The sequence below is a fragment of the Tiliqua scincoides genome, chromosome 5 (assembly GCF_035046505.1).
Source record: "Tiliqua scincoides isolate rTilSci1 chromosome 5, rTilSci1.hap2, whole genome shotgun sequence".
Taxonomy (NCBI): Eukaryota; Metazoa; Chordata; class Lepidosauria; order Squamata; family Scincidae; genus Tiliqua; species Tiliqua scincoides.
Genome location: NC_089825.1, coordinates 59,845,138 through 59,860,369, shown reverse-complemented (window position 1 = coordinate 59,860,369; position 15,232 = coordinate 59,845,138). Strand labels below are relative to the sequence as shown.

The window sequence follows — 15,232 nt, the reverse complement described above, 5'->3', positions numbered from 1 at the left end:
GTGTCAATGGGCAATTTTCACAATGGAGAGAGGTGAAAAGCGGTGTGCCCCAAGGATCTGTCCTGGGACCGGTGCTTTTCAACCTCTTCATAAATGACCTGGAGACAGGGTTGAGCAGTGAAGTGGCTAAGTTTGCAGACGACACCAAACTTTTCCGAGTGGTAAAGACCAGAAGTGATTGTGAGGAGCTCCAGAAGGATCTCTCCAGACTGGCAGAATGGGCAGCAAAATGGCAGATGCGCTTCAATGTCAGTAAGTGTAAAGTCATGCACATTGGGGCAAAAAATCAAAACTTTAGATATAGGCTGATGGGTTCTGAGCTGTCTGTGACAGATCAGGAGAGAGATCTTGGGGTGGTGGTGGACAGGTCGATGAAAGTGTCGACCCAATGTGCGGCGGCAGTGAAGAAGGCCAATTCTATGCTTGGGATCATTAGGAAGGGTATTGAGAACAAAACGGCTAGTATTATAATGCCGTTGTACAAATCTATGGTAAGGCCACACCTGGAGTATTGTGTCCAGTTCTGGTCGCCACATCTCAAAAAAGACATAGTGGAAATGGAAAAGGTGCAAAAGAGAGCGACTAAGATGATTACGGGGCTGGGGCACCTTCCTTATGAGGAAAGGCTACGGCGTTTGGGCCTCTTCAGCCTAGAAAAGAGACGCTTGAGGGGGGACATGATTGAGACATACAAAATTATGCAGGGGATGGACAGAGTGGATAGGGAGATGCTCTTTACACTCTCACATAATACCAGAACCAGGGGACATCCACTAAAATTGAGTGTTGGGCGGGTTAGGACAGACAAAAGAAAATATTTCTTTACTCAGCGTGTGGTCGGTCTGTGGAACTCCTTGCCACAGGATGTGGTGCTGGCGTCTAGCCTAGACGCCTTTAAAAGGGGATTGGACGAGTTTCTGGAGGAAAAATCCATTATGGGGTACAAGCCATGATGTGTATGCGCAACCTCCTGATTTTAGAAATGGGTTATGTCAGAATGCCAGATGCAAGGGAGGGCACCAGGATGAGGTCTCTTGTTATCTGGTGTGCTCCCTGGGGCATTTGGTAGGCCGCTGTGAGATACAGGAAGCTGGACTAGATGGGCCTATGGCCTGATCCAGTGGGGCTGTTCTTATGTTCTTATGTAGGCCCTGCTGAAAAAATAAAAACAGCGCTCCCACCATGTTCCAACCAGTCTGTCTGTTTCAACAGCATTGGACAGAGAGCAAGCAGGAAGAGGCTTACCCAAGGTAAGAGAAAGGCATTTTTGCTGAGTAGACAAGAAGGAGAAAGAGGCAGAATGATCCTGTTCTGATCAATTGTGGAAGAGAATGATCAGAACAGGATCAACAGGACCACAGCGGTGCTGAAGACTACCCCAATCTTCTTGCTCACTCTCGGCTGAGGGATAGCGGCAGGCAGACACAAGGTACAGGGCACCCTTTGCTTCTTTGCCACTCCCTTCCAGCCTGCAGCTTGAAGTGTCCACATCACTCAGTCTCATGGCTGGGTTGGCCCTGTCCTATGCCAGCTCACTTGGTACTATGTGTTATTGAACTTAGTGGAGCTTACTTCTGAGTACACATGAAAAGGATTGCATTGTTAGTTACTCAAGGATTAAACAATGACATTGGCCACAATCCAAAGAACTGCACAACTCATTCTACAATTTAATGATATCACCGAAGATTGTATTTATCTGGCTCAGTATGTGAACTTCTCCAGCTCTTAATGCTTGACTGTTCCATGTCCCCAAGAAGTTTTGGTAATAAACCAACATTTTGAGTATGCCAGGCTCATCAAGGTGTCCTATGACATGAATAACAGTAGTATCTCACGAAGCTTTCATTCATCCTTGGTACATGGGACATTGAAAATGCCACATTCCAAGTGCCAGAGGCCCTGGAAAATGTAATTATGTAAGATGTCTGAAAACACAGTGGCAATTCAGTAGTCCTGAATCCCGATGATCCCTTGTTCTAGAGATATTGCTGACTATCAGTCCAATGCTATGCATGTCTACTCAGAAGTAAGTCCCATTAGTGTCAATGGGGCTTACTCCCAGGAAAGTGTGGATAGGATTGGCCTGCATGTTTGTATTTTTTTTTTAGCTTCTACCCATTAAAAAAAATAGCTAGAAGAGCTAGAAAGCTGGCTTGTTTGTTTTTGAGCTTCCAGCATGCTCAGGCTATATTTTTTTTATAGGTTCTAGCATGCTAGGCACACTAGAATTTCTCCTAGCAAGATCAGAACTAGAAAAAGATGGCCACCACCATGCTTGACAACACTTCTGCTTATTTTCTATCTAAAACGAATGGAGAAACCCGTCAGGAACATGGCAGCCTCCATAGGGGTGCAGAGTATGGTTACCACACAGCAACCTCTGTGCAATTAATTTCAACGAGGGGATGTCATTTTGTTGTTTTTAAAGTAACCATGTTGGAAGCATGCTAGTAGCATGCTAGAAACATCACTTCCACCAATTCCTCTATCTAAAAAAGGAATGCAACCTATGATTATGACAGCATCCCAGTTTCAAGGAATGATGGGACATGTCATTTCCAGGGCACTTGATATCCCTACTCAGATGCCCTGTAACACTACATTTCCCGCATTTTCTTGCACCAGGGATGATGTTATTTCAGTCTCACAGCTGCCAGAGATTAATGTAGACCTCATAGTTGCTGCTGCTTTGTCAGGTATGGTTTGGACAGTGGGGCCGGGTCAATTAGGGATTCAAATGCAAAGAGTACCCTGTTGTTCAAGCAGGAGCCAGTGAGATGAGGCAAGATGGGGCTGCAGAACCTGGAGTATTCCACATGAGCTCTTCAATAAGAACAAGAGGAAATATGAGACCTTAAAGAGCAGTGTTTTCCAAACTGTGGGTCACAACCTGATTGTTGGTGTGCTGGTATAGAGCAGGGGCGCCCAAAGTTTTTGGCAGGAGGGCCACATAATCTCTCTGACACTGTTGGGGGCCGGGGAAAAAAAGAATTAATTTACATTTACAATGAATTAAGGTCTTGCAATACCTCAAGGTCTATAAAAGGCCTTGCAAAAAGCAAGGCTGACCTTTCCTTTGCTGCTGCTACTGCATCACAGACATGAAACAGCAAGCAGTGTAGGGAGCCCTCATTCCACAGCTCACGTGAGAGGTCAAACAGTCGCCTTCACACTGAAAGTAGTTGTGTCAGGCCACTACGGGCTCCAGCAAGTCTCTGGAGGGCCAGAGGCTCATTGGAGACTCAGGGCTCCCTGAGGGCCGCACTGGGAGTCCTCAAGGGCCGTGGCCCCAGGGCTGGGGTTTGGGCACCCCTGGTATAGAGTGTCATTTTAAAAAGAGGATCCTGGTGCTAAAAGGTTGGGAACTACTGCTCTAGGGTTTCCACACAGGCCCATGTCCAAACTCCACATTGGCGACAAGGCATGGGACTGGATTCAGGGCTGGTTCTTCCAATCCAACAGATCCCCCTATCCAGGGTGAGACTCAGGGCATGAATGGTCATGAGAAAGAATTTGGACATGAGGCTCATAAGAGTGGGAACGCCATTCAGCTCCTGTCACAGTCCCGGTATTGTTACTGGGAGCATGATAGGGATTCCCCATTTCAGTACTGGACTTGGTTTCCTGAGCCCAATACACAGTTGGATAAAAGGCCCTCTCCAACAGCCCTCCAAAATTGTCTCACATAACAGTTGCACTCCACTCACCCAGTTAGCCTAAACATTTTTGTCATCCCAGTCTCCTTTAAAAACGATAGTTTCCCATAGAACAGTTGTTCTCAAACTGGTGGGTTGCAACCCACCAGCCAGGGACGCACTTGTCCCTGCCCCTTTAAGGGGCAGGGAGGGGGGAAGACAGCAATGTGATCCCTAGAATGGTGTTGCTGGCAGGGACAGGAGTGTTTTTTTAACCTACCTGCACCTAGTGCTGCAGTCCTGTGGATTCAGGAGGTGCGGGGAGCCCTCCACAGGCTCTCTGTGCCTGCAAAAGTGTAAAAAAAAGGGGAAAAAATGGGCACCTCAGGTTTCATCACAAAAACCAGAGGTACCCTTTATCCTCCTCTTTTAAACATTAATGCAGGCATGGGGAGCCTTGCAGAGGGCTCTCTGCACCTCCCTAACCCCCAGGGCTGCAGTAGGTAAAAAAAAAAACCTGTCTCCAGCAGCAGCAGTATCCTGGGGATCACATTGCTGCTTTCCCCCCTCTCCGCAACAACTCCTTTTAAGAGTTTGGGAAGCACTGCCATAGAAAAAGCTAATAGTTCAAATCACCATTGATTGAGTTTTCCAGCATGCAACCTATCTACGAGATACTTTCTCTCCCTCCCCCCATTTACTTCAATTGAAAAAAAAGACTTTGATTTTTTTTTTTTTTAACTCCCCTGGATAATTTTCTTCGAATTTGACAAGTTTGAAAAATGGCGAAATATTCAGATGCATTTTAGTAGCTGGCCTATTTCACTGCACTTTCCCCATGCCACTCTCAATTCAAATAAGAGATCCTGTTGGAATAAATTGTGGTTTTATTACTGTTGACATGGTGGAGTTCTTCTAATGTAATTCCATTCACATTTGGTAGTGAATCATTATTCATAAATGGAATATCACATATCCACCATCTATTTGTGGGAATGTCCTTTGCATCAAGATGTTCTACAGATGATTTTTTTTTAATGCTAGTGTATCAGTTAAATCTAGTATGCTTAAACAATTGTACGATTGAGCCTATATATTTTAATCTCTTTGGGCAGCAGTTTAGTTTGCAAGATCCAGTGATCTAAAGAAGCCAGATCAAATTCATGAAACACCATTTGCCAAAGGAAGATAAATCAGGCCCCTGTCCATCCTTAACTAATAACTGCACAAGGGTTATTCTCTCAGTGTGGATAAATGGTTCATTGGTTTCTAACAGTTGGTTCCCTGCCACTGTAGAATTGAATTAAAACAGACCCAGATCACAAATAATTGAGTTAGACAGTGTTTACTCTTTTAGATTGTTAATGGACAGTAGACAAGAGAAGAAAACCTCTATACTACACACTAATGGCATTTAAAAAAAAAAATCTAACCGATATTAGATTTACTGAGAATGGAAAACTGTTTGCTGTAAATTTTTGCTGCTGGGTTTCCCCATGCTAACTTAGATACCAGGCACTCATGGTTTTTTTTTAAAAGATATGGAGGCAATTTATACTGAGCTTGTCAGAAGCCACCAGGGCTAGAACAGAGACTCTTCAGGGCAATCCTCTGCTGTCCCTTGTAGAGCCAATCAGAGCTGCACGCTGAATGTTCCCTGGCTGTGATGCTCTCCTAGGCTCAGGAGTGACTCTACCCATCCAGACAACCCCTTGGTTTCCCATGACATGGTAAAAGTATAAAAACTTGCAGATCAGGCTTTGCCTTTGTTGGGGAAACAGCCTAGATTCTGTCAAACCTGTCTCTTGTGCTTGCTCCATTGCTTGCCTATTTGTTTGTGGTATTTCCTATAGGCCCCATTCATAGGTAATGAATACTTCCCACCATGCCAATTCTCTATGTTGCCTATGGCCTGGAGGGGTGGGGGACATTACTTGCATTCAAGTCACTTTGAATGCTCTTTGGGGAGATAAAGTGGGGTAGAAGTTTAGCAAATAACTACAGGTTGAGCCTACTTGTCCATGGATTTTGGATCTGAGGATCTGGCTCAACACAGGTCTTTGACCCAACCTGAAGCTTCTGGAGGTGAGTGGAGCTATGCACCAGAGCAGCCGCAATGCAGCCCGAAGGTAAAGGAACACATGTTTCCATACCTTGAAGAGGCCTCCGTGACTGCCCTTCACTGCAGGATGCACCACATGCCCCATTGGTACAATTGCAACAGTGCTGGAAAACTGAATAGGATTGGGCCCTTAATTTTGGAAATGTCATCTACAGGGTGAAAAGGGTTAATATGCTTTTCTGCCTTCATATGCCTCTAAACATATGCCATGACATGCGAAGGTTTCATAATAATAATAATAATAAAACTTTATTTTTATCCCGCCCTTCTCCCAAAAAGGGACCCAGGGCGGCTAACAACATATAAAACAAATTAAAACATAATTTCACAGATAAAAACATATTAAAAAACACATTAGCAGAACCCATAAAAACAGTAGTCAGAAGAGTCAGAATAAAAGAGCATAAAACAGCAGTTCTTAGAGGAATCGGGCCTGTAAAAAAGCAACTAAAAGATATATAAAAGATGTTAAAAAGGCCATAACGTCAGAAGGCTTGGTTAAACAACAAGGTCTTCAGGCCTCGCCGAAAGGACTCAAGAGAGGGAGCCATTCTCAAGTCAAGGGGAAGGGAGTTCCACAACGTTGGTGCCACTACTGAGAAGGCCCTATTTCTTGCCGCCGCCCCACGTACCTCCTTAGGCGGCGGCACTTGTAGAAAGGCCTTCTCTGATGACCTGAGAGGACGAGCCGGATTGTATGGGAGTAGGCGATCTCTAAGATAACCTGGCCCAGAGCAGTATAGGGCTTTAAAGGTCAAAACCAGCACCTTGAATTGGGCCCGGAAACGAATGGGCAGCCAATGTAGCCCCCGGAGAAGCGGGCTGACAGAGTCAAACCGCCTAGCTCCAGTGACCACACGGGCCGCCGCATTCTGCACTAATTGCAGTTTCCGAACCGTCTTCAGGGGCAGCCCCACATAAAGCGCGTTACAATAATCTAACCTCGATGTCACCGTAGCATGGATCACCGTGGCCAGGTCTGCACGATCCAAGTACGGACGCAGCTGGCGCACCAGCCGAAGCTGAGCAAAGGCCCCCCTAGCCACAGCCGCCACCTGGGAATCCAGGAGCAGCTGCGAGTCCAGGTGGACCCCCAAGCTGCGGACCTGCTCCTTCAGAGGGAGTGCAACCCCATTCAGAGCAAGCTGATAATCCAGCACCTGCATCGAGGATTTCCGAACCAGGAGAGCCTCTGTCTTATCCGGATTTAATTTCAGCTTGTTAGCCCCCATCCAGATCCTCACTGCTTCCAGACAGCGCTCCAGGCCCTCAACCGCCACCCTGGAGTCTGGAGGAAAGGAGAGATAAAGCTGGGTGTCATCAGCATATTGATGACACCCCACTCCAAACCCCCGGATGACCTCTCCCAGCGGTTTCATGTAGATATTAAATAGCATGGGGGACAGAATTGAGCCCTGTGGCACCCCGCACCTCAATGGCCAGGGTGTCGAACAGGCATCCCCCAGCACCACCATCTGGGACCGACCTTCCAAGTAGGAGTGGAACCACCGCAAAACAGTGCCTCCAACTCCCAACTCGGCCAATCGGCCCAGAAGGATACCATGGTCGATGGTATCGAAAGCCGCTGAGAGGTCCAGCAGGACCAACAGGGATTGCACTGTACAATACATTTGTACAGTGATGCCTCACAAGACGAATGTCTCGCGCAACGAAAAACTCGCAAGACGAAAGCGTTTTGCGATTTTTTTGGTGACTCGCAAGACAAATTTTTCTATGGCCGTGCTTCGCAAGACAAATTTTTTTGCATTTTTTTTTGTTTTGGTTTGTTTTAAATCGCGCTTCGCAAGACGAAATTTTCGCAATACGAAACGATTCACGGAACGAATTTCATCTTGCGAGGCATCACTGTATTTACTTAAATCATTTCTATACCACCTTGGAAGTTAAAAATCTCGGAAGATGACAATATAAGAGAAACAATAAAACAGTAAAAAAAATAATCAAAACATAAAAGTAGCAAAGGAACACTAAAGGCACAGCAGCATAAAATAAGGTTAAAATTGAGTAGAGATCACAATAAAAATTTGGCAGAAGATCTACCCTTAAAGTCACAGTAATAAATCTGTATACACATTAATCAAGCCTGGCAGAAAAGATATGACTTAAGGATCCATTTAAAATCAGGAAGAGTAGGCATCTGACTCAATTCCCCAGGGAGTGAATTCCTAAGTTACAACACTGCCACAGAAAAAGCCCTGTCTCTAGTTCCTGCCAGTCAGATCAGTGTCATTGCCAGGTCAGAGAGCAGAGCTTGCAAAACAGATTGTAAGACCTGGTTAAGTTCATATGGGTGAAAGGGACCCATAACCTGGTCTCTGACCACGTAGGACTTTAAAAGTAAAAAATCAGCACCTTGAGATAGGCCTGAAAAATTAAAATGGTTGGCAACCTTCAGTCTCGAAAGACTATGGTATAAGCCTACAGCACCTGGTATTCCCAAGCGGTCTCCCATCCAAGTACTAACCAGGCCTGACCCTGCTTAGCTTCCAAGATCAGACAAGATTGGGCATGTGCAGGGAAAAAGAACTATACTATACATAGGTATTAATATATCGCCTTTTTCTGTTTTTATAAATAGAATTCAAGGCAGTTTACATAGGCAGGATAATTTAAACCAGGGGTCTCCAAACCCTGGCCCGGGGGCAAGATGCGGCTCGTAGCAAGCCTCTTTATTTTTTTATTTTTTTATTTTTCCGGCCCGCAGTCAACCTCTTGTCCCCTGAAAGCTTCTGGCCCACTCAACTGAACATAACCAGAACTGTGCTCTGATTGTGTCTGGACGGTGTTCTGAGGACCAGAGAGATTGAATGAATGAGCCCATTCGTGCATTTATTCACTCATCTAAGTTCCATCTCTAATTTTTTTAAAAAAAATTTTATATTTAAATTTTTTTCTGGCCCTCCATTCCACACCAGATATTTGATGCAGCCCTCTGGCCAAAAAGTTTGGAGACCCCTGATCTAAACCACCATTTTTCAAGGGGTTTTCACAGTATGTTCTGTGGAAAGACTCACAGAACTGTCAGTCACCAGAAGTTGCCTTCAAAGTGCCATCAAACTTCAGAGGCAGCCATATATCAAATCCAGGCAGGTCCTCAAGACTGTTCTCTGTTCTTTGCCATCCAACATTCGTATATACTCCCTCGCTTTCTCACTGTGATGGATCACCAACTCAGCAGCAACTCTATCCTACCACAATGGTTAACACCAGCCTATCAGCCTGGCATCTGTCTCTCATTCAAAGACCAAGGTTGTTCCTCCTTAGCTCGTCAGGCAGTTCAGCTACTCAACCATCAGACCGCACCTTCTGCCCCTTCCATGCTATTAGGTCTTTGTGAGCATCTGAGTAACCATATTGTGAACCAACTGAAGTTTCGTAATAGTTGCCAATGCACATAGAGTACATTACAGCTGGGAGGGAGAGGCCTCAAAGTGAGGAATGGTATTGAGGGGGCCAGGTAGGCCAAGAGGGGTGAGAAAGGGAGAAGCTGTGGAGGTACTGGGAGAACCCATTTATCGTGTGGGCTGCCCTTTCAGCAGTGCTGCTTTAGCCAAGGTGTCACTTCATAGACTACCTCTCAGCTGCTGATCTTCAAAGTGATGCCTCAGCAGAAGCAGTGCTGCTGAAAGGGCAGTCAGTGTGATAATTAGGCTTTCCTATACCTTGAAAGTACGATCAAGATTTGCATATTTTTTTCTGTCATTTGCATCTAGTGAATTCCTAAGTGAGAAAAATGTGCTTCTTTCTGGTCACCACCAGCTTAAACATTTTTGCCCACTATTGTATATACACAATAGGAATCAAATGTATACACTTGTGGGTGGGCAAAAATGGGTTAATAACATCACTTCCAGCCCTCATTTGTGCCATACTATTTGGCACACTTTATGAAATGAGCCTGAGTCCCTGGCTTTAGGAGGATGGCAACTCCACCTAAAACAGATTGCAGATCACTACTAGGCTCAGCAGGCATCCAGAACAAATCCATCTAGTATAGCTTGCTCATCCTCATCCATATCAGGACATCCTTCAGTCACTGGTTCAAGGTATCTACTTTCTCCCTGGGATTAATTGGTGGCAGCAAGAATTGGGGATCATCAGCATATTAGTGACACGTCAGCTTTAACCTCTGGGTGACATCTCCTTGTACTGCCTAGTCCATGTATAAAAGATCAGCTTAATAGAACGGCTGGATTTTGAGGAACTCTTCAGGTTCAGTGCTGTCCAGAGAAACAACCAGAACCTTGTTATTCGCAATGAATAGAATGCTGAGCAAAGCAGAGTTCAGGTATGTTGCTTCCTTCCATCATTGCAGACACATCCGCCAAGCATTGCTGCTGTAAAACTTCTATTTATCACAATTGAGTTTTTCACAGAATAAGTATTGGCAACCTTCAGTCTCGAAAGACTATGGTATCGCGCTCTGAAAGGTGGTTCTGGCACAGCGTCTAGTGTGGCTGAAAAGGCCAATCCGGGAGTGACAATCCCTTCCACACCGGGAGCAAGTGCAGTCTGTCCCTGGTCTGTCTCCCTGGCTATGGGCCTTCCTTCTTTGCCTCTTAGCCTCAGACTGTTGGCAAAGTGTCTCTTCAAACTGGGAAAGGCCATGCTGCACAGCCTGCCTCCAAGCGGGCCGCTCAGAAGCCAGGGTTTCCCACTTGTTGAGGTCCATCCCTAAGGCCTTCAGATCCCTCTTGCAGATGTCCTTGTATCGCAGCTGTGGTCTACCTGTAGGTCGCTTTCCTTGCACGAGTTCTCCATAGAGGAGATCCTTTGGGATCCGGCCATCATCCATTCTCACAACATGACCGAGCCAACGCAGGCGTCTCTGTTTCAGCAGTGAATACATGCTAGGGATTCCAGCACGTTCCAGGACTGTGTTGTTTGGAACTTTGTCCTGCCAGGTGATGCCGAGGATGCGTCGGAGGCAGCGCATGTGGAAAGCGCTCAGTTTCCTCTCCTGTTGTGAGCGAAGAGTCCATGACTCGCTGCAGTACAGAAGTGTACTCAGGACGCAAGCTCTGTAGACCTGGATCTTGGTATGTTCCGTCAGCTTCTTGTTGGACCAGACTCTCTTTGTGAGTCTGGAAAACGTGGTAGCTGCTTTACCGATGCGCTTGTTTAGCTCGGTATCGAGAGAATGAGTGTCGGAGATCGTTGAGCCAAGGTACACAAAGTCATGGACAACCTCCAGTTCATGCTCAGAGATTGTAATGCAGGGAGGTGAGTCCACATCCTGAACCATGACCTGTGTTTTCTTCAGGCTGATTGTCAGTCCAAAATCTTGGCAGGCCTTGCTAAAACGATCCATGAGCTGCTGGAGATCTTTGGCAGAGTGGGTAGTGACAGCTGCATCGTCGGCAAAAGAAGAATAGGGTTTAACTTATTGTACCACATGTCGGTTAGAAGATGCTAGGTGCACAGCTCAGAAACACAGACAAAAGCCACCAGCAATTCAATGTGACAATAAAGTCCATCCTCTGTAGGTCAGAAGTAATCATCCTCTGATCATCTTGTTTCATGGAAATGTCGTATTTCAAAACAATAAAATCATCATCATCAATTTCAAATGTTATAAACACTTCAGAGGCACTATCTCAATAACAGATTATGGCATAATCCTAGCTGGCCTCTACACCGGCAGAGCACGTGCTCCTCAGCGCAGACAATGCAGATGTAAACATGCTGTAAAGCACATTGCAACAGTACACCTTTGCAGCACCAGTGGGAAGGCCAGAGTCTTCCCACTGGCACCAGCACAAGGAACACTACCTGCCAGAGTAGTTAAGAGTTGTACTGAGAAATGCAGGCATGGAGGGAGGGCAGGGAAGGGATGTAATGGGGCAAGGAGGGTGGTGACAGGGGCAGGTGGATCAGGCCCAGGAGAAGATCGGGATGGGCAGCATTGGTGCGCACTGTATCCAGGCCTGATCCACCAACATGGATCAACTCAGGCTTGCACCAGTAATATCACTTGCACCAGTTGACCCATTACACAGGCTGGGGCTTATCCCAGAGCCCTTTAACCTGAGGAGACTTTTCACCTGCTAAACCTCCCTGTGGTATACCGCATAGCCTGTGGCAGCACCACTGCATCAGCATAGGGAAGTTTAGGTAGGATTGGGCTACCCAAGAATGTACCCATTGTGCAATTTTTTTCTGCAAACAAATAGAACGTTTGTTCTTGTTCTTTAAAAAAAAAAAATCAAAAGAACTCAATTCTTCTCTTCTGTGGGTCTGAATCAAAGCCCAAGAAAATCAATGCCATCAATTGGTTTTGGAAACAACTCCCTTTTTTCCCCTTTCATTTGGTATTGATGCTTACCACCCAACAATAATTTTGCTTATTATACATGTATTTGTGGTTCATATTAAAAGTCACTACTTTAAAGCAAATCATTATATCCTTTTTAAAAATCTGTCTAACCTCTAATAACCTGTGTAAAAGTCAGAAAAAACAGCAGCGTCACAGGAGTCAATGGCTTGAACTAGTTATAGAGTGAATAACAGAATGTAAAACAAATGGCTGTTGGCAACAACAGAGAAAGTCATTTTCTCTCATTTCAAGTGGAAAAAAGAGGAGAAATACTGTGGAAACAAAACAAGAACTGCTGGGCACAGCAGGGCCTGAGTCAGTGTCTCTCTGTCACTTTCTCTCAGGATCTTTTGGATATTCCACAGAGACCTAGCAACCACTCTGAATCAACCAGTTTTCAACAATGTGATGATGTAAAAAAAAATTAACCCTCCGCATCAGATCTGGCAGAACACAAAATGCCTTGGGGCAGCACAAGATAGTCCCACTCTTTTCTGAATGGTACATTACCTGTGTTCTCCGGAGCCGGAGTCCGGAGGTAATGGTACATTACCTGTGTTCTCCGGAGTCCCTGAGGCAGTTCATGGCTGAACACAGTCACGTTCTGGCAACTCCTGCGATGCCGCTGGAACCAACCGTATTGGCCTCTGCCTTTCCACTGGACCATTTCAGCGACGTGGAGAGGGGGGATTTGCTGCATGGGTAACAGCCTATCCTCCATACCTACTTTACCCAGGCTTCGCGCACTGGAGAGGACACTCTGTTCCAGAACCACCATTCAGAGCGTGACACCATAGTCTTCCGAGACTGAAAGATGCCAACAACCATGCTTCTACTAATGGAATGGGGAAGGCAGACATGAGCCTGCGCTCATTGCGTTGTTTGGTCCACCATTAGCTTTTTAAATTCTTCCCCATATTTAAGAAACAACCACAGCTCTTTCCCCCTTATATCCTCTCAAGCTTTATCCCCTACCCCCTTAGGCTTCCTCCCTTATAATCTCTCAACTGCACATGCCCAGGAACCAGAGTTGCCAGAGTCAATCTTGCTGATGGTTCTTCAGCCTTTGCTCAATTCAAACTACAGCCCCAAATGAGCTGTTTCCAAATGAGTTATCAACTAGTCCTAAGTGCACTTTCTGGGAAGTAAATACTGCTAAGGAGCATAACTGGAATCAATAGAAATATAAAACAGCTTAACATTGATTAGTTTGTGCCCATAATATTTACAACAGTGATTATGTTTTGCCAGACCTAGTATACTTAACTCAGTGATTAATGCAGATGAAATGTTTGTTCTAGGACTGAAATGTTTTTCCATCACTCCCTACCTGTCTGTTCCTGCCCACTTTCAACACTGCCTAATAGTCTCAAGACTCTAGACATGGATATTAAGGATGAAGAGGGCTAACCATAATTATACATGCTGCTGTGTGTTAAACTACCCACTGCATGTTGCTTTGGCTTGTCTGTTCTATGGCAAGCTCATCCTTGCTTACCCATTATTGTAGGAGATTATGGTCCTCTTGTGAGTCATTAACTTCCTCATGGCATCCCTATGTATTTTATGCTTCAATGCAAACAGATTTGCTACATCTAGTTCTCAGATCGAAGAACAGGTGCAGCACTCTCAGTATCAGTGAATTTGTAGAAATGCTCTATTACCCACATGGTTCTTCCCTCAGGGCACACTTTCCACATTGACCTTTTAGCAATGAGCCCTCAAACATTTCCCTTTACCCTGAGTCATGTTCCAGGGTTGTATACAGGGCACCAATGCCTCATATCTACTAAGAGTGCACTTTAGAAAATGTGAAACATAACTACAACAGGTCTAGTGGTTCATGGGTACAGTACACATATACAGTTTTCTCATGTATATGTAAAATTTTGAATAACCACTTCTGCCAAACAAAAGTCCTTCACTGACACTTCCCATGTATTTTTCACTGTAATATATTTGTCACTGTAATTTGTAATTTGTCACTGTAATGTATTTTTCAAAAGGATTAACCTGCCATTCTAGTAAATGATAATTGACAGTGACTTCCTGCATTATCACACTAGGTCTGATAAGTATCCTTTGTGTATTTACATTTTTGTAAATTAAGGATCCAATCCTACCTAAGTGGTCCACAAGCAGTACACGAGTTTCACTGATGAAGTGCTGCTATGACAACAAACGTGCGATGAGGCCACCAGCACACATGGCTGGATGTCATACACACACCAGTGGAGGAACCATCTACTGCCAATGTACTGAGCATGTCTGTCTTGAAAATGGATTTAACTGCAGTTGATGCATAGTATTCATGGCTCCTCTACTAAAGAAATCACAAAAATTTTCAATCTATGTTACTACGCTCACTTAATCATAGAAGCAACATCATGGAGAGGAGTGTTTCTTTGTGTAGCTTCACATATCCCCAAAAGTGGACTTTTTTTTGTAGCCTTTATTCATATTCAAAGTTCAGTATGAGCACTATACATTAAACTATCTCCATATTGGGGCATGTGTGAAGCAACAATACAAATACAACACAAAACACAACTCTCCCAGGACCTCAGTACAGAACAGGATACCCAACTCTGAAGTTATTCTTAGAGAAGTCCTTCCCTATTCCCCAAATATTTTTTACACCATACCAAATTGTTTAGGATTGCTTTCAGTAATCTCCTGCTTATTTCTGAGACAGAATTGGAGGGGTGGCGTCCTTAGGACTTAACTGCACAAATTTAGACTTTGCAAACATTCATGGGTTTTTATACATAGTATTCAGAAATAATTGTTGAACACTTCAGCTGTAGCTAGATCATGTAGGCCAGCCCTTCTCACAGCTTAACCCAGGGGTCTCCAAACCCCAGCCCGGCGGCCAGATGCGGCCCGAAGCAAGCCTCTTTCCGGCCCGCAGCCAACCTCTTGTCCCCTGAAAGCCTCTGGCCCACTCAACTGAACATAACCAGAACTGTGCTCCGATTGTGTCTGGAAGGTGTTCTGAGGGCCAGAGAGGTTGAATGAATGAGCCCATTTATTCACTCATCTAAGTTCCATCTCTTATTTAAATTTTATATTTAAATTTTTTTTCCAACCCTCCACACCACGCCAGATATTTGATGCGGCCCTCTGGCCAAAAAG

The 15,232-nt window shown here is 45.0% G+C and overlaps 1 long non-coding RNA gene and 1 pseudogene across 1 annotated transcript in view; both read right to left on the bottom strand.

Annotated features, from left to right (window-relative positions):
• Window positions 1–15,232, bottom strand: part of LOC136651884 (uncharacterized) — a 194,131-nt gene that overhangs the window by 71,409 nt on the left and 107,490 nt on the right. The gene's annotated exons all lie outside the window — the stretch shown is intronic.
• On the bottom strand, window positions 8,197–8,315 carry LOC136654820 (5S ribosomal RNA; annotated as a pseudogene).